The 22,536-nt window shown below is 38.6% G+C and overlaps 19 non-coding genes and 5 pseudogenes across 19 annotated transcripts; all 24 read left to right on the forward strand.

Annotated features, from left to right (window-relative positions):
• Positions 1-205: 205 nt before the first annotated feature.
• On the forward strand, positions 206-324 carry LOC146014293 (5S ribosomal RNA). The gene has a single exon (XR_014447242.1). It is a non-coding gene; the product is annotated as a 5S ribosomal RNA (ribosomal RNA).
• Positions 325-669: 345 nt separating this feature from the next.
• LOC146016687 (5S ribosomal RNA) lies at positions 670-788 on the forward strand. Its single transcript, XR_014449569.1, has one exon. It is a non-coding gene; the product is annotated as a 5S ribosomal RNA (ribosomal RNA).
• A 345-nt stretch (positions 789-1,133) lies between these two features.
• LOC146013933 (5S ribosomal RNA) lies at positions 1,134-1,252 on the forward strand. The gene has a single exon (XR_014446895.1). It is a non-coding gene; the product is annotated as a 5S ribosomal RNA (ribosomal RNA).
• Positions 1,253-1,597: 345 nt separating this feature from the next.
• Positions 1,598-1,716, forward strand: LOC146010655 (5S ribosomal RNA; annotated as a pseudogene).
• Positions 1,717-2,061: 345 nt separating this feature from the next.
• LOC146013934 (5S ribosomal RNA) lies at positions 2,062-2,180 on the forward strand. Its single transcript, XR_014446896.1, has one exon. It is a non-coding gene; the product is annotated as a 5S ribosomal RNA (ribosomal RNA).
• Positions 2,181-2,525: 345 nt separating this feature from the next.
• LOC146013888 (5S ribosomal RNA) lies at positions 2,526-2,644 on the forward strand. The gene has a single exon (XR_014446852.1). It is a non-coding gene; the product is annotated as a 5S ribosomal RNA (ribosomal RNA).
• A 345-nt stretch (positions 2,645-2,989) lies between these two features.
• Positions 2,990-3,108, forward strand: LOC146013935 (5S ribosomal RNA). Its single transcript, XR_014446897.1, has one exon. It is a non-coding gene; the product is annotated as a 5S ribosomal RNA (ribosomal RNA).
• A 345-nt stretch (positions 3,109-3,453) lies between these two features.
• LOC146010868 (5S ribosomal RNA) lies at positions 3,454-3,572 on the forward strand (annotated as a pseudogene).
• Positions 3,573-3,917: 345 nt separating this feature from the next.
• On the forward strand, positions 3,918-4,036 carry LOC146010469 (5S ribosomal RNA; annotated as a pseudogene).
• Positions 4,037-4,381: 345 nt separating this feature from the next.
• LOC146013890 (5S ribosomal RNA) lies at positions 4,382-4,500 on the forward strand. The gene has a single exon (XR_014446854.1). It is a non-coding gene; the product is annotated as a 5S ribosomal RNA (ribosomal RNA).
• A 345-nt stretch (positions 4,501-4,845) lies between these two features.
• Positions 4,846-4,964, forward strand: LOC146017648 (5S ribosomal RNA). The gene has a single exon (XR_014450514.1). It is a non-coding gene; the product is annotated as a 5S ribosomal RNA (ribosomal RNA).
• A 345-nt stretch (positions 4,965-5,309) lies between these two features.
• Positions 5,310-5,428, forward strand: LOC146016366 (5S ribosomal RNA). Its single transcript, XR_014449260.1, has one exon. It is a non-coding gene; the product is annotated as a 5S ribosomal RNA (ribosomal RNA).
• A 346-nt stretch (positions 5,429-5,774) lies between these two features.
• Positions 5,775-5,893, forward strand: LOC146016745 (5S ribosomal RNA). Its single transcript, XR_014449625.1, has one exon. It is a non-coding gene; the product is annotated as a 5S ribosomal RNA (ribosomal RNA).
• A 345-nt stretch (positions 5,894-6,238) lies between these two features.
• LOC146014295 (5S ribosomal RNA) lies at positions 6,239-6,357 on the forward strand. Its single transcript, XR_014447244.1, has one exon. It is a non-coding gene; the product is annotated as a 5S ribosomal RNA (ribosomal RNA).
• Positions 6,358-6,702: 345 nt separating this feature from the next.
• LOC146016689 (5S ribosomal RNA) lies at positions 6,703-6,821 on the forward strand. Its single transcript, XR_014449571.1, has one exon. It is a non-coding gene; the product is annotated as a 5S ribosomal RNA (ribosomal RNA).
• Positions 6,822-7,166: 345 nt separating this feature from the next.
• On the forward strand, positions 7,167-7,285 carry LOC146013937 (5S ribosomal RNA). The gene has a single exon (XR_014446899.1). It is a non-coding gene; the product is annotated as a 5S ribosomal RNA (ribosomal RNA).
• Positions 7,286-7,630: 345 nt separating this feature from the next.
• Positions 7,631-7,749, forward strand: LOC146016690 (5S ribosomal RNA). The gene has a single exon (XR_014449572.1). It is a non-coding gene; the product is annotated as a 5S ribosomal RNA (ribosomal RNA).
• A 345-nt stretch (positions 7,750-8,094) lies between these two features.
• On the forward strand, positions 8,095-8,213 carry LOC146014723 (5S ribosomal RNA). Its single transcript, XR_014447667.1, has one exon. It is a non-coding gene; the product is annotated as a 5S ribosomal RNA (ribosomal RNA).
• Positions 8,214-8,558: 345 nt separating this feature from the next.
• On the forward strand, positions 8,559-8,677 carry LOC146013891 (5S ribosomal RNA). The gene has a single exon (XR_014446855.1). It is a non-coding gene; the product is annotated as a 5S ribosomal RNA (ribosomal RNA).
• Positions 8,678-9,022: 345 nt separating this feature from the next.
• On the forward strand, positions 9,023-9,141 carry LOC146013938 (5S ribosomal RNA). The gene has a single exon (XR_014446900.1). It is a non-coding gene; the product is annotated as a 5S ribosomal RNA (ribosomal RNA).
• Positions 9,142-10,161: 1,020 nt separating this feature from the next.
• Positions 10,162-10,280, forward strand: LOC146015943 (5S ribosomal RNA). Its single transcript, XR_014448850.1, has one exon. It is a non-coding gene; the product is annotated as a 5S ribosomal RNA (ribosomal RNA).
• Positions 10,281-21,241: 10,961 nt separating this feature from the next.
• On the forward strand, positions 21,242-21,360 carry LOC146010869 (5S ribosomal RNA; annotated as a pseudogene).
• A 345-nt stretch (positions 21,361-21,705) lies between these two features.
• Positions 21,706-21,824, forward strand: LOC146010470 (5S ribosomal RNA; annotated as a pseudogene).
• Positions 21,825-22,169: 345 nt separating this feature from the next.
• LOC146013892 (5S ribosomal RNA) lies at positions 22,170-22,288 on the forward strand. Its single transcript, XR_014446856.1, has one exon. It is a non-coding gene; the product is annotated as a 5S ribosomal RNA (ribosomal RNA).
• Positions 22,289-22,536: the final 248 nt, after the last annotated feature.

The raw sequence follows: 22,536 nt of genomic DNA on the forward strand, positions 1-22,536 counted from the left end.
CCCAATTCCAACTGCTTTTGGCAGCTAAACAGTGTTGAGCCTCTTTTGTAGTTTAATTTAAGACCCCCTGCTAATATCATGTCCTGTAGGTCTTTTTACATTACCAACACATGATTTTTTTCAGTAAGCCAATACAGTTAGGAAACTTTTGTATTAGCTTACCTGGTGATAGAAGTAGAAGAGGGCAAAAAAGTGCCTGTATCTCGCCTACAGCCATACCACATTGGATAGGCCCAATCTCGTCTGATCTTGGAAGCTAAGCAGTGTTGGGCCTGGTTAGTACTTGGGTGGGAGACCACATGGGAACACCAGGTGCTGTAGGTTTTTTCACATTACTGGCCAATTGTTTTTATTCTCTAGCTATTTAAATTGGAAACTTTTTCTTTTTATTGCCAGTACAGACATTTGGAAGAGGTCAAACAGACACAATAGCCATCACCTAAAGACTTACCACACTGTTTAGGCCCAATTCCAACTGCTTTTGGCAGCTAAACAGTGTTGAGCCTCTTTTGTAGTTTAATGTAAGACCCCCTGCTAATATCATGTCCTGTAGGTCTTTTTACATTACCAACACATGATTTTTTTCAGTAAGCCAATACAGTTAGGAAACTTTTTTATTAGCTTACCTTGTGATAGAAGTAGAAGAGGGCAAAAAAGTGCCTGTATCTCACCTACAGCCATACCACATTGGATAGGCCCAATCTCGTCTGATCTTGGAAGCTAAGCAGTGTTGGGCCTTGTTAGTACTTGGGTGGGAGACCACATGGGAACACCAGGTGCTGTAGGTTTTTTCACATTACAGGCAAATTGTTTTTATTCTCTAGCTATTTAAATTGGAAACTTTTTCTTTTTATTGCCAGCACAGACATTTGGAAGAGGTCAAACAGACACAATAGCCATCACCTAAAGACTTACCACACTGTTTAGGCTCAATTCCAACTGCTTTTTGCAGCTAAACAGTGTTGAGCCTCTTTTGTAGTTTAATTTAAGACCCCCTGCTAATATCATGTCCTGTAGGTCTTTTTACATTACCAACACATGATTTTTTTCAGTAAGCCAATACAGTTAGGAAACTTTTGTATTAGCTTACCTGGTGATAGAAGTAGAATAGGGCAAAAAAGTGCTTTTAACTCACCTACAGCCATACCACATTGGATAGTCCCAATCTCGTCTGATCTTGGAAGCTAAGCAGTGTTGGGCCTGGTTAGTACTTGGGTGGGAGACCACATGGGAACACCAGGTGCTGTAGGTTTTTTCACATTACTGGCAAATTGTTTTTATTCTCTAGCTATTTAAATTGGAAACTTTTTCTTTTTATTGCCAGTACAGACATTTGGAAGAGGTCAAACAGACACAATAGCCATCACCTAAAGACTTACCACACTGTTTAGGCCCAATTCCAACTGCTTTTGGCAGCTAAACAGTGTTGAGCCTCTTTTGTAGTTTAATTTAAGACCCCCTGCTAATATCATGTCCTGTAGGTCTTTTTACATTACCAACACATGATTTTTTTCAGTAAGCCAATACAGTTAGGAAACTTTTTTATTAGCTTACCTTGTGATAGAAGTAGAAGAGGGCAAAAAAGTGCCTGTATCTCACCTACAGCCATACCACATTGGATAGGCCCAATCTTGTCTGATCTTGGAAGCTAAGCAGTGTTGGGCCTTGTTAGTACTTGGGTGGGAGACCACATGGGAACACCAGGTGCTGTAGGTTTTTTCACATTACAGGCAAATTGTTTTTATTCTCTAGCTATTTAAATTGGAAACTTTTTCTTTTTATTGCCAGCACAGACATTTGGAAGAGGTCAAACAGACACAATAGCCATCACCTAAAGACTTACCACACTGTTTAGGCTCAATTCCAACTGCTTTTTGCAGCTAAACAGTGTTGAGCCTCTTTTGTAGTTTAATTTAAGACCCCCTGCTAATATCATGTCCTGTAGGTCTTTTTACATTACCAACACATGATTTTTTTCAGTAAGCCAATACAGTTAGGAAACTTTTGTATTAGCTTACCTGGTGATAGAAGTAGAAGAGGGCAAAAAAGTGCTTTTAACTCACCTACAGCCATACCACATTGGATAGTCCCAATCTCGTCTGATCTTGGAAGCTAAGCAGTGTTGGGCCTGGTTAGTACTTGGGTGGGAGACCACATGGGAACACCAGGTGCTGTAGGTTTTTTCACATTACTGGCAAATTGTTTTTATTCTCTAGCTATTTAAATTGGAAACTTTTTCTTTTTATTGCCAGTACAGACATTTGGAAGAGGTCAAACAGACACAATAGCCATCACCTAAAGACTTACCACACTGTTTAGGCTCAATTCCAACTGCTTTTGGCAGCTAAACAGTGTTGAGCCACTTTTGTAGTTTAATTTAAGACCCCCTGCTAATATCATGTCCTGTAGGTCTTTTTACATTACCAACACATGATTTTTTTCAGTAAGCCAATACAGTTAGGAAACTTTTGTATTAGCTTACCTGGTGATAGAAGTAGAAGAGGGCAAAAAAATGCCTGTATCTCACCTACAGCCATACCACATTGGATAGGCCCAATCTCGTCTGATCTTGGAAGCTAAGCAGTGTTGGGCCTGGTTAGTACTTGGGTGGGAGACCACATGGGAACACCAGGTGCTGTAGGTTTTTTCACATTACAGGCAAATTGTTTTTATTCTCTAGTTATTTAAATTGGAAACTTTTTCTTTTTATTGCCAGCACAGACATTTGGAAGAGGTCAAACAGACACAATAGCCATCACCTAAAGACTTACCACACTGTTTAGGCTCAATTCCAACTGCTTTTTGCAGCTAAACAGTGTTGAGCCTCTTTTGTAGTTTAATTTAAGACCCCCTGCTAATATCATGTCCTGTAGGTCTTTTTACATTACCAACACATGATTTTTTTCAGTAAGCCAATACAGTTAGGAAACTTTTGTATTAGCTTACCTGGTGATAGAAGTAGAAGAGGGCAAAAAAGTGCTTTTAACTCACCTACAGCCATACCACATTGGATAGTCCCAATCTCGTCTGATCTTGGAAGCTAAGCAGTGTTGGGCCTGGTTAGTACTTGGGTGGGAGACCACATGGGAACACCAGGTGCTGTAGGTTTTTTCACATTACTGGCAAATTGTTTTTATTCTCTAGCTATTTAAATTGGAAACTTTTTCTTTTTATTGCCAGTACAGACATTTGGAAGAGGTCAAACAGACACAATAGCCATCACCTAAAGACTTACCACACTGTTTAGGCCCAATTCCAACTGCTTTTGGCAGCTAAACAGTGTTGAGCCTCTTTAGTAGTTTAATTTAAGACCCCCTGCTAATATCATGTCCTGTAGGTCTTTTTACATTACCAACACATGATTTTTTTCAGTAAGCCAATACAGTTAGGAAACTTTTTTATTAGCTTACCTGGTGATAGAAGTAGAAGATGGCAAAAAAGTGCCTGTATCTCACCTACAGCTATACCACATTGGATAGGCCCAATCTCGTCTGTTCTTGGAAGCTAAGCAGTGTTGGGCCTGGTTAGTAATTGGGTGGGAGACCACATGGGAACACCAGGTGCTGTAGGTTTTTTCACATTACAGGCAAATTGTTTTTATTCTCTAGCTATTTAAATTGGAAACTTTTTCTTTTTATTGCCAGCACAGACATTTGGAAGAGGTCAAACAGACACAATAGCCATCACCTAAAGACTTACCACACTGTTTAGGCCCAATTCCAACTGCTTTTGGCAGCTAAACAGTGTTGAGCCTCTTTAGTAGTTTAATTTAAGACCCCCTGCTAATATCATGTCCTGTAGGTCTTTTTACATTACCAACACATGATTTTTTTCAGTAATCCAATACAGTTAGCAAACTTTTTTATTAGCTTACCTGGTGATAGAAGTAGAAGAGGGCAAAAAAGTGCCTGTATCTCACCTACAGCCATACCACATTGGATAGGCCCAATCTCGTCTGTTCTTGGAAGCTAAGCAGTGTTGGGCCTGGTTAGTAATTGGGTGGGAGACCACATGGGAACACCAGGTGCTGTAGGTTTTTTCACATTACAGGCAAATTGTTTTTATTCTCTAGCTATTTATATTGGAAACTTTTTCTTTTTATTGCCAGCACAGACATTTGGAAGAGGTCAAACAGACACAATAGCCATCACCTAAAGACTTACCACACTGTTTAGGCTCAATTCCAACTGCTTTTGGCAGCTAAACAGTGTTGAGCCTCTTTTGTAGTTTAATTTAAGACCCCCTGCTAATATCATGTCCTGTAGGTCTTTTTACATTACCAACACATGATTTTTTTCAGTAAGCCAATACAGTTAGGAAACTTTTGTATTAGCTTACCTGGTGATAGAAGTAGAAGAGGGCAAAAAAGTGCCTGTATCTCACCTACAGCCATACCACATTGGATAGGCCCAATCTCGTCTGATCTTGGAAGCTAAGCAGTGTTGGGCCTGGTTAGTACTTGGGTGGGAGACCACATGGGAACACCAGGTGCTGTAGGTTTTTTCACATTACTGGCAAATTGTTTTTATTCTCTAGCTATTTAAATAGGAAATTTTATCTTTTTATTGCCAGCACAGACATTTGGAAGAGGTCAAACAGACACAATAGCCATCACCTAAAGACATACCAAACTGTTTAGGCCCAATTCCAACTGCTTTTGGCAGCTAAACAGTGTTGAGCCTCTTTAGTAGTTTAATTTAAGACCCCCTGCTAATATCATGTCCTGTAGGTCTTTTTACATTACCAACACATGATTTTTTTCAGTAAGCCAATACAGTTAGGAAACTTTTTTATGAGCTTACCTGGTGATAGAAGTAGAAGAGGGCAAAAAAGTGCCTGTATCTCAACTACAGCCATACCACATTGGATAGGCCCAATCTCGTCTGATCTTGGAAGCTAAGCAGTGTTGGGCCTGGTTAGTACTTGGGTGGGAGACCACATGGGAACACCAGATGCTGTAGGTTTTTTCACATTACAGGCAAATTGTTTTTATTCTCTAGCTATTTAAATTGGAAACTTTTTATTTTTATTGCCAGTACAGACATTTGGAAGAGGTCAAACAGACACAATAGCCATCACCTAAAGACTTACCACACTGTTTAGGCCCAATTCCAACTGCTTTTGGCAGCTAAACAGTGTTGGGCCTCTTTAGTAGTTTAATTTAAGACTCCCTGCTAATATCATGTCCTGTAGGTCTTTTTACATTACCAACACATGATTTTTTTCAGTAAGCCAATACAGTTAGGAAACTTTTTTATTAGCTTACCTGGTGATAGAAGTAGAAGAGGGCAAAAAAGTGCCTGTATCTCACCTACAGCCATACCACATTGGATAGGCCCAATCTCGTCTGATCTTGGAAGCTAAGCAGTGTTGAGCCTGGTTAGTACTTGGGTGGGAGACCACATGGGAACACCAGGTGCTGTAGGTTTTTTCACATTACAGGCAAATTGTTTTTATTCTCTATCTATTTAAATTGGAAACTTTTTCTTTTTATTGCCAGTACAGACATTTGGAAGAGGTCAAACAGACACAATAGCCATCACCTAAAGACTTACCACACTGTTTAGGCCCAATTCCAACTGCTTTTGGCAGCTAAACAGTGTTGAGCCTGTTTAGTAGTTTAATTTAAGACCCCCTGCTAATATCATGTCCTGTAGGTCTTTTTACATTACCAACACATGATTTTTTTTAAGTAAGCCAATACAGTTAGGAAACTTTTTTATTAGCTTACCTGGTGATAGAAGTAGCAGAGGGCAAAAAAGTGCCTGTATCTCACCTACAGCCATACCACATTGGATAGGCCCAATCTCGTCTGATCTTGGAAGCTAAGCAGTGTTGGGCCTGGTTAGTACTTGGGTGGGAGACCACCTGGGAACACCAGGTGCTGTAGGTTTTTTCACATTACTGGCAAATTGTTTTTATTCTCTAGCTATTTAAATTGGAAACTTTTTCTTTTTATTGCCAGCACAGACATTTTGAAGAGGTCAAACAGACACAATAGCCATCACCTAAAGACTTACCACACTGTTTAGGCTCAATTCCAACTGCTTTTGGCAGCTAAACAGTGTTGAGCCTCTTTTGTAGTTTAATTTAAGACCCCCTGCTAATATCATGTCCTGTAGGTCTTTTTACATTACCAACACATGATTTTTTTCAGTAAGCCAATACAGTTAGGAAACTTTTGTATTAGCTTACCTGGTGATAGAAGTAGAAGAGGGCAAAAAAGTGCCTGTATCTCGCCTACAGCCATACCACATTGGATAGGCCCAATCTCGTCTGATCTTGGAAGCTAAGCAGTGTTGGGCCTGGTTAGTACTTGGGTGGGAGACCACATGGGAACACCAGGTGCTGTAGGTTTTTTCACATTACTGGCCAATTGTTTTTATTCTCTAGCTATTTAAATTGGAAACTTTTTCTTTTTATTGCCAGTACAGACATTTGGAAGAGGTCAAACAGACACAATAGCCATCACCTAAAGACTTACCACACTGTTTAGGCCCAATTCCAACTGCTTTTGGCAGCTAAACAGTGTTGAGCCTCTTTTGTAGTTTAATTTAAGACCCCCTGCTAATATCATGTCCTGTAGGTCTTTTTACATTACCAACACATGATTTTTTTCAGTAAGCCAATACAGTTAGGAAACTTTTTTATTAGCTTACCTTGTGATAGAAGTAGAAGAGGGCAAAAAAGTGCCTGTATCTCACCTACAGCCATACCACATTGGATAGGCCCAATCTCGTCTGATCTTGGAAGCTAAGCAGTGTTGGGCCTTGTTAGTACTTGGGTGGGAGACCACATGGGAACACCAGGTGCTGTAGGTTTTTTCACATTACAGGCAAATTGTTTTTATTCTCTAGCTATTTAAATTGGAAACTTTTTCTTTTTATTGCCAGCACAGACATTTGGAAGAGGTCAAACAGACACAATAGACATCACCTAAAGACTTACCACACTGTTTAGGCTCAATTCCAACTGCTTTTTGCAGCTAAACAGTGTTGAGCCTCTTTTGTAGTTTAATTTAAGACCCCCTGCTAATATCATGTCCTGTAGGTCTTTTTACATTACCAACACATGATTTTTTTCAGTAAGCCAATACAGTTAGGAAACTTTTGTATTAGCTTACCTGGTGATAGAAGTAGAATAGGGCAAAAAAGTGCTGTTAACTCACCTACAGCCATACCACATTGGATAGTCCCAATCTCGTCTGATCTTGGAAGCTAAGCAGTGTTGGGCCTGGTTAGTACTTGGGTGGGAGACCACATGGGAACACCAGGTGCTGTAGGTTTTTTCACATTACTGGCAAATTGTTTTTATTCTCTAGCTATTTAAATTGGAAACTTTTTCTTTTTATTGCCAGTACAGACATTTGGAAGAGGTCAAACAGACACAATAGCCATCACCTAAAGACTTACCACACTGTTTAGGCCCAATTCCAACTGCTTTTGGCAGCTAAACAGTGTTGAGCCTCTTTTGTAGTTTAATTTAAGACCCCCTGCTAATATCATGTCCTGTAGGTCTTTTTACATTACCAACACATGATTTTTTTCAGTAAGCCAATACAGTTAGGAAACTTTTTTATTAGCTTACCTTGTGATAGAAGTAGAAGAGGGCAAAAAAGTGCCTGTATCTCACCTACAGCCATACCACATTGGATAGGCCCAATCTCGTCTGATCTTGGAAGCTAAGCAGTGTTGGGCCTTGTTAGTACTTGGGTGGGAGACCACATGGGAACACCAGGTGCTGTAGGTTTTTTCACATTACAGGCAAATTGTTTTTATTCTCTAGCTATTTAAATTGGAAACTTTTTCTTTTTATTGCCAGCACAGACATTTGGAAGAGGTCAAACAGACACAATAGCCATCACCTAAAGACTTACCACACTGTTTAGGCTCAATTCCAACTGCTTTTTGCAGCTAAACAGTGTTGAGCCTCTTTTGTAGTTTAATTTAAGACCCCCTGCTAATATCATGTCCTGTAGGTCTTTTTACATTACCAACACATGATTTTTTTCAGTAAGCCAATACAGTTAGGAAACTTTTGTATTAGCTTACCTGGTGATAGAAGTAGAAGAGGGCAAAAAAGTGCTTTTAACTCACCTACAGCCATACCACATTGGATAGTCCCAATCTCGTCTGATCTTGGAAGCTAAGCAGTGTTGGGCCTGGTTAGTACTTGGGTGGGAGACCACATGGGAACACCAGGTGTTGTAGGTTTTTTCACATTACTGGCAAATTGTTTTTATTCTCTAGCTATTTAAATTGGAAACTTTTTCTTTTTATTGCCAGTACAGACATTTGGAAGAGGTCAAACAGACACAATAGCCATCACCTAAAGACTTACCACACTGTTTAGGCTCAATTCCAACTGCTTTTGGCAGCTAAACAGTGTTGAGCCACTTTTGTAGTTTAATTTAAGACCCCCTGCTAATATCATGTCCTGTAGGTCTTTTTACATTACCAACACATGATTTTTTTCAGTAAGCCAATACAGTTAGGAAACTTTTGTATTAGCTTACCTGGTGATAGAAGTAGAAGAGGGCAAAAAAATGCCTGTATCTCACCTACAGCCATACCACATTGGATAGGCCCAATCTCGTCTGATCTTGGAAGCTAAGCAGTGTTGGGCCTGGTTAGTACTTGGGTGGGAGACCACATGGGAACACCAGGTGCTGTAGGTTTTTTCACATTACAGGCAAATTGTTTTTATTCTCTAGCTATTTAAATTGGAAACTTTTTCTTTTTATTGCCAGCACAGACATTTGGAAGAGGTCAAACAGACACAATAGCCATCACCTAAAGACTTACCACACTGTTTAGGCTCAATTCCAACTGCTTTTTGCAGCTAAACAGTGTTGAGCCTCTTTTGTAGTTTAATTTAAGACCCCCTGCTAATATCATGTCCTGTAGGTCTTTTTACATTACCAACACATGATTTTTTTCAGTAAGCCAATACAGTTAGGAAACTTTTGTATTAGCTTACCTGGTGATAGAAGTAGAAGAGGGCAAAAAAGTGCTTTTAACTCACCTACAGCCATACCACATTGGATAGTCCCAATCTCGTCTGATCTTGGAAGCTAAGCAGTGTTGGGCCTGGTTAGTACTTGGGTGGGAGACCACATGGGAACACCAGGTGCTGTAGGTTTTTTCACATTACTGGCAAATTGTTTTTATTCTCTAGCTATTTAAATTGGAAACTTTTTCTTTTTATTGCCAGTACAGACATTTGGAAGAGGTCAAACAGACACAATAGCCATCACCTAAAGACTTACCACACTGTTTAGGCCCAATTCCAACTGCTTTTGGCAGCTAAACAGTGTTGAGCCTCTTTAGTAGTTTAATTTAAGACCCCCTGCTAATATCATGTCCTGTAGGTCTTTTTACATTACCAACACATGATTTTTTTCAGTAAGCCAATACAGTTAGGAAACTTTTTTATTAGCTTACCTGGTGATAGAAGTAGAAGATGGCAAAAAAGTGCCTGTATCTCACCTACAGCTATACCACATTGGATAGGCCCAATCTCATCTGATCTTATAAGGGTACTTATGTATTATCTGGGCTCCCATGTTAAATGCACCCCATTTTTTCATACCCCTACTATCCAAATCCGCATGGAGTTGATTTTATATAGTGTGGCGAGCGCAGCGAGCCACCGTGCCCGAAGCGTGGCGAGCGCAGCGAGCCCCGCGAGGGGACACAGTCTCATAAGAAAAACGGGAGCCCAGATATTACATAAGTACCCTTATAAGCTAAGCAGTGTTGGGCCTGGTTAGTACTTGGGTGGGAGACCACGTGGGAACACCAGGTGCTGTAGGTTTTTTCTCATTACTGGCAAATTGTTTTTATTCTCTAGCTATTTAAATTGGAAACTTTTTCTTTTTATTGCCAGCACAGACATTTGGAAGAGGTCAAACAGACACAATAGCCATCACCTAAAGACTTACCACACTGTTTAGGCACAATTCCAACTGCTTTTGGCAGCTAAACAGTGTTGAGCCTCTTTAGTAGTTTAATTTAAGACCCCCTGCTAATATCATGTCCTGTAGGTCTTTTTACATTACCAACACATGATTTTTTTCAATAAGCCAATACAGTTAGGAAACTTTTTTATTAGCTTACCTGGTGATAGAAGTAGAAGAGGGCAAAAAAGTGCCTGTATCTCACCTACAGCCATACCACATTGGATAGGCCCAATCTTGTCTGATCTTGGAAGCTAAGCAGTGTTGGGCCTGGTTAGTACTTGGGTGGGAGACCACATGGGAACACCAGGTGCTGTAGGTTTTTTCACATTACTGGCAAATTGTTTTTATTCTCTAGCTATTTAAATTGGAAACGTTTTCTTTTTATTGTGATAAACCAGATATTTATCTGATAAGATTAGATATGATTGATAACCCAAACCTGTATATATATTTACTTTATTACCTTTAAATATAACGGCAACGCTGAAATGATTGCACACCCACACAACCTTGTTAGAAAAGGTATGACAATGCTTTACTTAAAGAATAGCTTCATTACAGGTATTTGCAAATGCACACTAACACAAGAAACATAAAATTGATTAGCTAATACTTAAACAGTAATTCTAAATCAAATCAAAATGGACACCTTTCAAGGACAGTGATCAGCCATGATTAAACCTCCTTCATAGTTACATCCAGCCCCCCCGTGCTTGCTGGTTCTTCCTCAACTGCCTTCCTCCCTCCTTCTATCACTCTGATATTTAAACCTTTATCACATTAATTAATTAATTACTCATAAGCATTGAGTCTTATTGGAAAGCTCTGCTTTCAATCATGATGTCATAATTAACCCAACACCCAACTTCAGTGGCCTTGTGGGTCTATGCATGTGTGGCCTTGTTCCAATCTTATTCAGTTTGTGGAGACTAGATTCCTGTCCTTGCTACATTATACTGTCAACATCACATTCTTAAGCTTCTAAAACCAAAAACAATATTCTATAAGAAATCACTTTTACAGCTCTGTTCTGAATGATCAGCCATTTTAATAATATTATTATGCAAGTCATGCCTAACAAAATGGCTGCTGCTTCTAACATACAGTATTATAACTGTTTAGCGCAAAGGGAAGGCCTCATACGCAGTGAATAGTACAGTGTGCAACAAGCTAAAGTCATCTGCAGCAATAATAGCGGCAGTCAGGAAAACAGAATATAATAAAAGCATAGATTTATTGATTAGTTGATTTTCTGTATTATCAGTCCATCCTCAACTTTTTTCATATCTCCGAAAAAAAGTTCATATCTCTCGTACTGTGCATCATTTGTTTCTCTCTTAATACATCGGAAAACCTGCTTGAAGCATTTCACTAGTATACAGAAAAATCAATAATATTATCTTGGCAAAAACATCAAACTTCTTAAAGCATATATAACATTGACTTATGCGAACCAGTTATTGGGGTTCAACCAAATAAACCAACTGTAGGGAATCACATCACTCACACCTGTTCAATAAACTAAATTTTAACCCAAATAATTTAATTCAACTTTCCTTTTAACGTCATCATCCGTTTAGTATTTGTGATGCTTGTACCATATTTTAATTATATTCACAAATTCAAATACAATTTTATAAACTTGGGATAATGTAAATAAGTGTGTTTCTTTAATATACCATGTGTTACTTTCAAATCTTCATATTGAATCAACACTGTATTAATTAGTAAAAGTAAAATTTTATTACAATAGATCTTGTTTGTAACCATTTAGAAACCTTATAATCCTTGTGGTAATGTCCATGGCTTATGAGACGGTATGTTTGAGAAAACATCATAAGAAACAATTCAATGAGTACCCCCTTTTTTTTTTCTGGATGTTATACTAGCACACCCAACTCTGTCACATAACTACATGTTTTGTTGTACTCCAAAATATCTCCTGTTATTACACTCTTTACCAATTTTAAACCTAGGGAGAGTCAGTAACCTTATAAGATTCACTTGTGTAAATCCTACATAGAAAATTAAGTGTTGTTTGATTTGACTGCAAATATAAGTAGCCATTAACCCAACATTACCGGAGTGATACCGTAGATGACAATATAACCAACAATCAGTTTACCTTATTGTTATTTTTATCAGCTCATGATGAGCGTCTTAAAGAAGAAATGTCAGTTTGCATATAGATATTATGTTTGCACCATTGTTACCATCCTTACTTAGAATGCCTTTTCTTTACTGATACCTTACTAGATGTATTCTATCAATGGTTCTGGTTTGGATGTTCTTAGTTACTTTTATGTTATTACTCCTATATTTATTTTAAACCTTCTAATTAGTTTAACATATTGGCTATCAGTATTTTATTACCATCCTCTGATGCATACCGAAACCTGGGAGCATCAGTAGTATGATGTATATGTGTGTCTGTTAGGATTATTACTATACTTGTGGGATTAAAATTAAAAGCAGAAGTAGAATACACCACCATGACTCTAGTAATACCTCTTTGATAACTATACACACTGTCCTTGCCAGCAACCAATCCCTGGTAACCCTCATTCACTATAAAAAAATGAAAACTTAAAAAAACAAAAAAATGACTTCTTCAGTTAGTTAGTGTATGGGAAACTTGGTCACTCATGGGGATCATTGTTTTACACCTTGTCCACAACCCGCAGGGACACCACTAAGGGTATCCCCCGATTCCGTGGACCTCTTCTTGCCCACAACCCGCAGGGACACCACTAAGGATGCCCCCCGATTCCGTGGACCTTGTCTTGGTCTGTGTGGGGGCCCTGGACAGGCCCATCATCAAATAAGTTTATTAAGTTAGAATCACAGTCACAATATTTATCTGCATCAGTTTATTTTTCTTTTAACTGATAACACCACCAGGTCGGAAACCTTCTTGCAGTGAGACGCATTAATTCAATTGGTTCGTTTCACAGGGACGGGTCTTGCCTTTGATCTACGAGACTTTTAATTGTAAGAATTTTCTCACCATTGCATAGTCTCCAGGCTGGACCTTATAACAACATCCCTTCATAAGCTTGTTTGCTTTTCTGGTAAAGTATTTAGATGATGTGAGAATTAGAGTGACAAGTCTGCTGCTGGATGTTGAAGAGGGATTGATGGTCTCCCAAAAAAATGTATATATCAATTAAAATAATGATCTTATAAGGGGACAGGTTCAGTGGCTGCTGAGGAGTAGTGTGAATGTCATACAAAACCGAAGACAAAACTTCAAGTCAACTCATGGTAATTTCCACACCCACCCTAAATAATGTGTTCTCAATGTGCATGTGTTAACATGTTCAATTTTGACTAAAACCTTTTAGTGTGTGGTGAGTGCAACCACATTTTCATACCTATATATTGACTTATTCCTTAGAATACCTTTCCTGTCAAAATATGTACCTCTATGATTTTTTTTTTTTAATACCATATACCTTATGTGATAACATATCTGAACACAAACTTCTAAAAAATATTTCTTTGCTGTAAAGGATGCTGTACATGGGACAGCTGGGATGTTCCTTAGAATCAATATAACATATCAGATACCATTTAAATATAATGACAATTTTGTATGCATGTAAATTCAATAAATTTATTTTTAACCTTAGGAATGGACCAGTGGTAGGAGAAATGTTTGATGGTTCTATAGGAATAATTTTCCTGAGTTCATTCTTCTGCAGATGCGTTTGGGCCTCTGCATAAGATGAAATCAACATACATGCCCTCTCTCTCCTTACATGGGTCATCCCATGGGCAGCTTCCGCATATGCCAGGAGGAGGGGTTTGGGGAGCTACTGATCTGCCCCCACCATCTTTACATAGGCCATTAGCCTTTTGACTGCATCCATTCATCATCCATTGGCACATTCCTGTTGATGCTTTATGAGCTTCTGCTAAAAAAACATTAAATTGTATAGTGATGTGATTCACAACAGTGGCAATCTTATTTTTGTTACCAAGTGCAACAAGATCACTTTATAACATGTGAGCTTGACACTTAACAACTACTGCCTTTGCAGGGAGAGTTGCACAGCCTCAACAAGCTCCTTTACTTGCTGTGATATTAGCGTATTATATCATAGCGAAATCACGATGGAAAATGAGGATCTCTAAATCCAATACTACCGCATATCCCGTATATGGCCATCCTGAGTCTCCTTGTTGGTGACAACTACAATCTTTGTAGATGGCAGTGGCGTGTCAGAGATATCAGGTCTGATTGCAGAAATTTTGCTTTAAATATTCCTCACAATCATGTTTTAAATCCTGCCTCTCATCCATCCTCTGGGACTCCAGGGTCCCACCAGGTAGCAGAGTAGCAGGATTTAGCGTACCACACCTGACAATAGTCAGGTCATGTGGCGCTGGGAGAAAAGTTCCCAACGAGAGAACCATGCACTGGAAATGTGTCTTGTCCGTGAGGAATTCAGTAGAAAAGATGTAGACTCAATATTTTTTCTAAATAATTTCTAGTGGCTCAGTAATAATAATAATAATAATATTTTTTTAAAACACTTGCTTTTTCTGTGCAAAATGAAATGCATCAATTTGTAAATTAATCTTTTCTCTGGAATGGTCACACCTCTATTGGCTGGGATTTAATTAAAATAAAACAAGCAAAAGCAATAGCATTATTAAGCTCAGACATCATATTAGCATTTGTCATTTGGAAAAAAAAATGGCAGTTTTTAAACAGATGTTGACAAAACAACATTATCACTTGAGGGAAGCAATGGGGAGGGGGCTGGAGGTCATCCCTGGGTATGGCTGATCACTGTCCCATACAAACATTGCAATAACTTTAATCTATTCATTGTGCTTTTTCAAAAGGGTAAACAATATCTTCAATTCTAAGATCTTTTAACACATAATTGTTTATATGTCCTTGTTATGGAAAACAGTTCTGTAACACTCCTTGGATATTTCACATCATTTAGGAATAAAACTTTACTCTCTTATCAATCTCATTAACCATTTCCTGCCTTTAATCTCCTACAGAGTTATTTCTGATGTTACTCTCACCTCATCACTGAAAAAAACTTCTTCCCTTCTGCTTTTTCAAAAATAAACAAAAAATTTCAAAATTATTCTTTTTTTTCCCCATTTTTTTCTTTTTCTCCCTAAGGCTCTAAAAGACATATCACCTCTCCTCACTTCTCACTGAACAGAATTAACCCCTCAGTGAGACAGTACAATCTTTCCAAACATATGTGGGTTAGTGGGATATACTATCTCAATTCTTGAAGCTTTCACCACCTGTCACCAGACCATTGCGCGTTCACTCTCATCCAATAATCATTACCTCACAGGTGCATCATCATCACCAATTCCAACTAACTATGACCAGCATAGTCTTTTCTATTCCTTCTCACTTGCTCACACTAGTCACATACTCAGAACTTTCTGTGATCCCATACAAATGCTTAAAACAGTGTTACCTCTTTCAAAGACAAAAATGTAAATAAAATAAATGAAAAATGTCCCCAAAAAACCTAACCATGCGTTATGTGTCTGTCACTGTTATCACACCTACGCCTTCCACATACTGTCCTCTGTTATCAGTATAGTGGGCCACCTACTGTCCATCTCTGTTATCAGCCTGGTGTTTCATCTACTGTCCTCTGTTATCAGTAGTCACGTGTCCCACCCCCACCCTGTCTTCTCTTATTATTTTTCCCCATATATTCTACCTTGTACGTAGGTGGCAGATACCCCCTGTGAATCTCGCTACCGGTCAGCACTGTTCACAGGAAAAAAATCAACTCATCAAATCAGAAAAAAATGATATGTAATATGTCATTCTTTGTTACCATATCTGCACATTGTCTAAGTGATCATTACACGATTAGATCACTATCTCCCCTGGTTATCTAGCTAACTGTGGCCACAGTATTAACCCCTTAAGATACTCTATCAATTTAGTACCCTCCCCCTTTCAAAACAAACAAAATTAAATTAACACAAATCAAAAACAAAACAAAAATTGGCTTAAAGAAAACCCCACAGCCTTGAGTCAGTTATCACTGATTACCTTCCATTCATAAGAATAAAAATAAACCCAGGATTTATCTGCGCATTACTCAAGGTATATCTGATTCAATATATGTATCCAGATCAAACAAATAGGCAACAGAAATTGCCAACAGAAAACATGGTCTAATATATCAATATGAACCTTTAAGAATAGATGTTATATTGGACTTATATCTCATCGATATATATATCACTTTTCTTATCCAAAATGTATTACTCATTAAATGAAAAAAACATTGAATTCACATGATCATTTCCTGTTTCTTCACCTAACATGGACAACTCCTTATCTCGCATTACATCAACTGAATCCATCACTTTAGAGTTTCCAACTCACAGCTGCTTTGTTTAATAAACCAAAAAAAATTAAATCAAAAACCCATAGCAGAAAAACATCAGTCCTACATTACGTACTTCATCTCCGCAAGACAAGAAACCAAAAAAACTTTACAATGAGATAAACTCGATCTTACTTTGTTATAAACAATATTCCAATTAACTTTATTTATTCTGGTGGTAAAAATGAACTGTTACTTGGCTTACAATATTAGCGTCTACTCCTTTAAACTCTGTATTTTAACTGACCTCTGTCTATGGATATAAAGAAATTAGCTCAAACTGTTATTGTAATCCGACTGCTTGCTAGCTCTAACAATGCAACGTATACTTAATTATTTATTAACATTTTCTTATATAAACCATATACAGTAGAAAAAATCCGAGGGTTTACAAACAATACAGATTATGGATAAATCATGCATTCCATTTCTTCCACATGTTGCTGGCCAGTCAAACCAGAAAGAAATGTAAATGCACAATCTCCTCTACCTATCTCTAATCACCAAATTATAAGCACGGGAAAACCTACAACAAATATATGCAACTTCTTTAAAATTTATAGATTGGACAAACAAAGAAACTCTAATTATCAAAACAACCGCTACAGATTAGTTACTTCAGCAATATCCTCAGCAGACAATATACACCAAACAATCCAACCGCGGTCAAAAAATAAAAACAAACAAACAAAAAAAAATACTGTCATTTAAAGAATTTTTTTTTTTTTTTTTAAGTAGAAAATTTATTGCCAGCATAACCTTTATACCAATATGCTTGCTATAGTCTGCATGCTTTGCAAATAAACTAAAGAAATACTCTTCCTGACCCAAGCAATGTTGTTTACAACTTCTTGCCAAGTTTCTCGCTGCTCTCCTTATCTATTCTCTGACACAAAGAAATGGGCGATGCGGGGGGGGGGGGGGGTTTAGCAAGCTAGCAGTCTGCAAAATGCAGCGTTGTCTTTCCATGCCTTAAATTACGATCTATTGGTTTTATAATTAAAGATCGAAGTTGCTTCAAGTAATATTGGATTAGCACAATTTTAACAGATGTTGAGAAAGATAAGGGTACAATAAATGCACCGACTTTACAATTTTTTCTACACATTTTTTTTTTTTATTTATTTATTTTTTTAAATAGCAAATTTTTTTTTTTTTTTTTTCCAAACTTTGATTTTCTCAACTGATAAAATGTGAAAACCAACATCAGTGAATCTCGCTGGGGCCTCCAACTGATAAACCAGATATTTATCTGATAAGATTAGATATGATTGATAACCCAAACCTGTATATATATTTACTTTATTACCTTTAAATATAACGGCAACGCTGAAATGATTGCACACCCACACAACCTTGTTAGAAAAGGTATGACAATGCTTTACTTAAAGAATAGCTTCATTACAGGTATTTGCAAATGCAGACTAACACAAGAAACATAAAATTGATTAGCTAATACTTAAACAGTAATTCTAAATCAAATCAAAATGGACACCTTTCAAGGACAGTGATCAGCCATGATTAAACCTCCTTCATAGTTACCTCCAGCCCCCCCGTGCTTGCTGGTTCTTCCTCAACTGCCTTCCTCCCTCCTTCTATCACTCTGATATTTAACCCCTTCATGACAGAGCCAGTTTGTGCCTTCATGACAGAGCCCTTTTTTTCAAATCTGACATGTCTCACTTAAGTGGGGATAACTTTTTTTTGCTTTTACTTATCCCAGTGATTTTGAGATTGTTTTCTCGTGACACATTGTACTTCAAGTTAGTGGTAAATTTGGGTCGATACAGTCTGTGTTTTTTTGTGAAAAATACCAAAATATCGTGAAAAAATGGAAAATTTAGCAATATGCAAAATGTCACATTTTCTGCTTGTGAGACAAATAATCATACCACTCAAAATAGTTAATAACTAACAAAGACCATATGTCTACTTTATGTTGCAATCATTATTTCAACTTCCTTTTAATTTTTTTGGACACTAGGAGGCTTCAAATATGACTAGCAAATTCTCAAATTTTCAAGAAAATTTCAAACACTGATTTTTTTAGGGACCAGTTCAGTTCTGATGTGACTTTGAGGGACTTGTATGTGAGACACCCCCATAAATGATGCCATTTCAAAAACTGCACCCCTCACAGTATTCAAAACAGCATTTTGGAAGTTTGTTAACCCTTTAGGTGTTTCACAGGAATTAAAACAAAGTGTAGGTGAAATTTCAAAATTTAATTTTTTTTTCGGATTTTCAATTTTAATACATTTTTCTAAGGAACACAGTACATTTTACTAGAGAAATGTGACTAAAAATTGATTCCCCCAATTCTTTGGTTTTCATAAATATCCTATATGTGGCCCTAGTGTGCACGGTGACCAAACCACAGGCTTCATAATAGAAGGAGCACCTACTTGATTTTGGAGACTCCTTTTTATGAGATTATTTTTTAGGCACCATGTAGGTTTCTAGGCACCATAAGATGCTAAAAGTTAGGAACCCCCCCACAAGTGACCCCATTTTGCAAACTACACCCCTCAGGGAATTCATCTAGGGGTATAGTGTACATTTCAAACCCCCAGGGGTTTCACCAATTGTGGTACAACTGGGCAGTGAAAATGAAAAAAAATAATTTTTCATTTTCACAGCTCAGTTGTATCAAAATTGGTGAAACCCCGGGGGGTTTGAAATGTACTCTATACCCCTAGATGAATTCCCTGAGGGGTGTAGTTTGCAAAATGGGGTCACTTGTGGGGGGGTTCCACTGTATGGGTGTTTCGGGGATCATTCAACCAGAATCTGTGCTGCAAAATCCAAAAATCACTCCTTCCCTTCTGAGTCGTGCCATGCACCCAACTGGTATTTTTTGGTCACATGTGAGGCATTGCCGTACCCGGGAGAAATTGGGGCACAGATTTTGGGGTGCTTTGTCTCCTTCATTCCTTGTGAAAATGAAAAATTTTGAGCCAGATCTGCATTTTTGTGTAAAAAAATTTAATTTTTTACACAAAAATGCAGTTCTGGCTCAAAATTTTTAATTTTCACAAGGAATGAAGGAGACAAAGCACCCCAAAATCTGTGCCCCAATTTCTCCCGGGTACGGCAATGCCTCACATGTGACCAAAAAATACCAGTTGGGTGCATGGCAGGACTCAGAAGGGAAGGAGTGATTTTTGGTGGTGGAATGAATGGCGGGTGCTATGTCGCATTAGCAAGACCCCCGAAGCACCAATACAGTGGAACCCCCCCACAAGTGACCCCATTTTGGTCACCAGCTTTGGGAGGGGGGCTGGCGCTGCGGCTGGCGGGGGGGTGGGAGGGGTGCTGGCGCTGCGGCAGCCGGGTGGGTGGGAGGGAGGGGGGCTGCCGGGTGGGAGGGGGGGGGGGGGCTGGCGATCGTTGGTGATCGGTGCGGTATACGCACACACACACACACACACACACACATATATATATATATATATATATATATATATGTGTATATATATATATATATATATATACATATATATACATATATATACACACACATATATATATATATATATATATATATATATGTGTGTGTATATATATATATATATATATATACACACATTTGCACATTTTTTAATTTTAATTTATTTTTAACTTTTCCAGCAGCAGCATGATGCTGCTGCTGCTGCTGCTGCTGCTGCGGGGGGGAGGGGGGAGGAGGGGAGCGCAGCGTGCGCTCCGGACGTAGCGGTGGAGCCGCTGGAGCTGCTGCTGCTGCCGGGTGAGTGCCCGGCGGGTGGGAGGGGGGAGCTGCCGCTCGGTGGTGATCGGTGCTGCACCGATCACCACCGTTTTCTGTGTTACCGAGCGGCTTAGCCGCCGGTAACACAGGAAACGCTGTGATTGACTGTTCAGATTTGAACAGCCAATCACAGCGATCGCCGACCGGGGGGGGCACCCCTGCCCCCCCTGGGCGACGAGGGGGGATGTCTGCTGTCAGGGACAGCAGACATCTCCTAACTGTCACCGCGTCTATAGACGCAGTGACAGTTAGAATCCATGACGTACATGTACGTCAAATGTCGGGAAGTACTTCCCGACCATGACGTACATGTACGTCAAATGTCGTGAAGGGGTTAAACCTTTATCACATTAATTAATTAATTACTCATAAGCATTGAGTCTTATTGGAAAGCTCTGCTTTCAATCATGATGTCATAATTAACCCAACACCCAACTTCAGTGGCCTTGTGGGTCTACGCATGTGTGGCCTTGTTCCAATCTTATTCAGTTTGTGGAGACTAGATTCCTGTCCTTGCTACATTATACTGTCAACATCACATTCTTAAGCTTCTAAAACCAAAAACAATATTCTATAAGAAATCACTTTTACAGCTCTGTTCTGAATGATCAGCCATTTTAATAATATTATTATGCAAGTCATGCCTAACAAAATGGCTGCTGCTTCTAACATACAGTATTATAACTGTTTAGCGCAAAGGGAAGGCCTCATACGCAGTGAATAGTACAGTGTGCAACAAGCTAAAGTCATCTGCAGCAATAATAGCGGCAGTCAGGAAAACAGAATATAATAAAAGCATAGATTTATTGATTAGTTGATTTTCTGTATTATCAATTGCCAGCACTGACATTTGGAAGAGGTAAAACAGACACAATATCCATCACCTAAAGACTTACCACACTGTTTAGGCCCAATTCCAACTGCTTTTGGCAGCTAAACAGTGTTGAGGCTCTTTAGTAGTTTAATTTAAGACCCCCTGCTAATATCATGTCCTGTAGGTCTTTTTACATTACCAACACATGATTTTTTTTTAAATAAGCCAATACAGTTAGGAAACTTTTTTATTAGCTTACCTGGTGATAGAAGTAGAAGATGGCAAAAAAGTGCCTGTATCTCACCTACAGCTATACCACATTGGATAGGCCCAATCTCGTCTGTTCTTGGAAGCTAAGCAGTGTTGGGCCTGGTTAGTAATTGGGTGGGAGACCACATGGGAACACCAGGTGCTGTAGGTTTTTTCACATTACAGGCAAATTGTTTTTATTCTCTAGCTATTTAAATTGGAAACTTTTTCTTTTTATTGCCAGCACAGACATTTGGAAGAGGTCAAACAGACACAATAGCCATCACCTAAAGACTTACCACACTGTTTAGGCCCAATTCCAACTGCTTTTGGCAGCTAAACAGTGTTGAGCCTCTTTAGTAGTTTAATTTAAGACCCCCTGCTAATATCATGTCCTGTAGGTCTTTTTACATTACCAACACATGATTTTTTTCAGTAATCCAATACAGTTAGCAAACTTTTTTATTAGCTTACCTGGTGATAGAAGTAGAAGAGGGCAAAAAAGTGCCTGTATCTCACCTACAGCCATACCACATTGGATAGGCCCAATCTCGTCTGTTCTTGGAAGCTAAGCAGTGTTGGGCCTGGTTAGTAATTGGGTGGGAGACCACATGGGAACACCAGGTGCTGTAGGTTTTTTCACATTACAGGCAAATTGTTTTTATTCTCTAGCTATTTATATTGGAAACTTTTTCTTTTTATTGCCAGCACAGACATTTGGAAGAGGTCAAACAGACACAATAGCCATCACCTAAAGACTTACCACACTGTTTAGGCTCAATTCCAACTGCTTTTGGCAGCTAAACAGTGTTGAGCCTCTTTTGTAGTTTAATTTAAGACCCCCTGCTAATATCATGTCCTGTAGGTCTTTTTACATTACCAACACATGATTTTTTTCAGTAAGCCAATACAGTTAGGAAACTTTTGTATTAGCTTACCTGGTGATAGAAGTAGAAGAGGGCAAAAAAGTGCCTGTATCTCACCTACAGCCATACCACATTGGATAGGCCCAATCTCGTCTGATCTTGGAAGCTAAGCAGTGTTGGGCCTGGTTAGTACTTGGGTGGGAGACCACATGGGAACACCAGGTGCTGTAGGTTTTTTCACATTACTGGCAAATTGTTTTTATTCTCTAGCTATTTAAATAGGAAATTTTATCTTTTTATTGCCAGCACAGACATTTGGAAGAGGTCAAACAGACACAATAGCCATCACCTAAAGACATACCAAACTGTTTAGGCCCAATTCCAACTGCTTTTGGCAGCTAAACAGTGTTGAGCCTCTTTAGTAGTTTAATTTAAGACCCCCTGCTAATATCATGTCCTGTAGGTCTTTTTACATTACCAAC

The sequence above is a fragment of the Crinia signifera genome, chromosome 6 (genome assembly GCF_055691185.1).
Source record: "Crinia signifera chromosome 6, ASM5569118v1, whole genome shotgun sequence".
Lineage (NCBI taxonomy): Eukaryota > Metazoa > Chordata > Amphibia > Anura > Myobatrachidae > Crinia > Crinia signifera.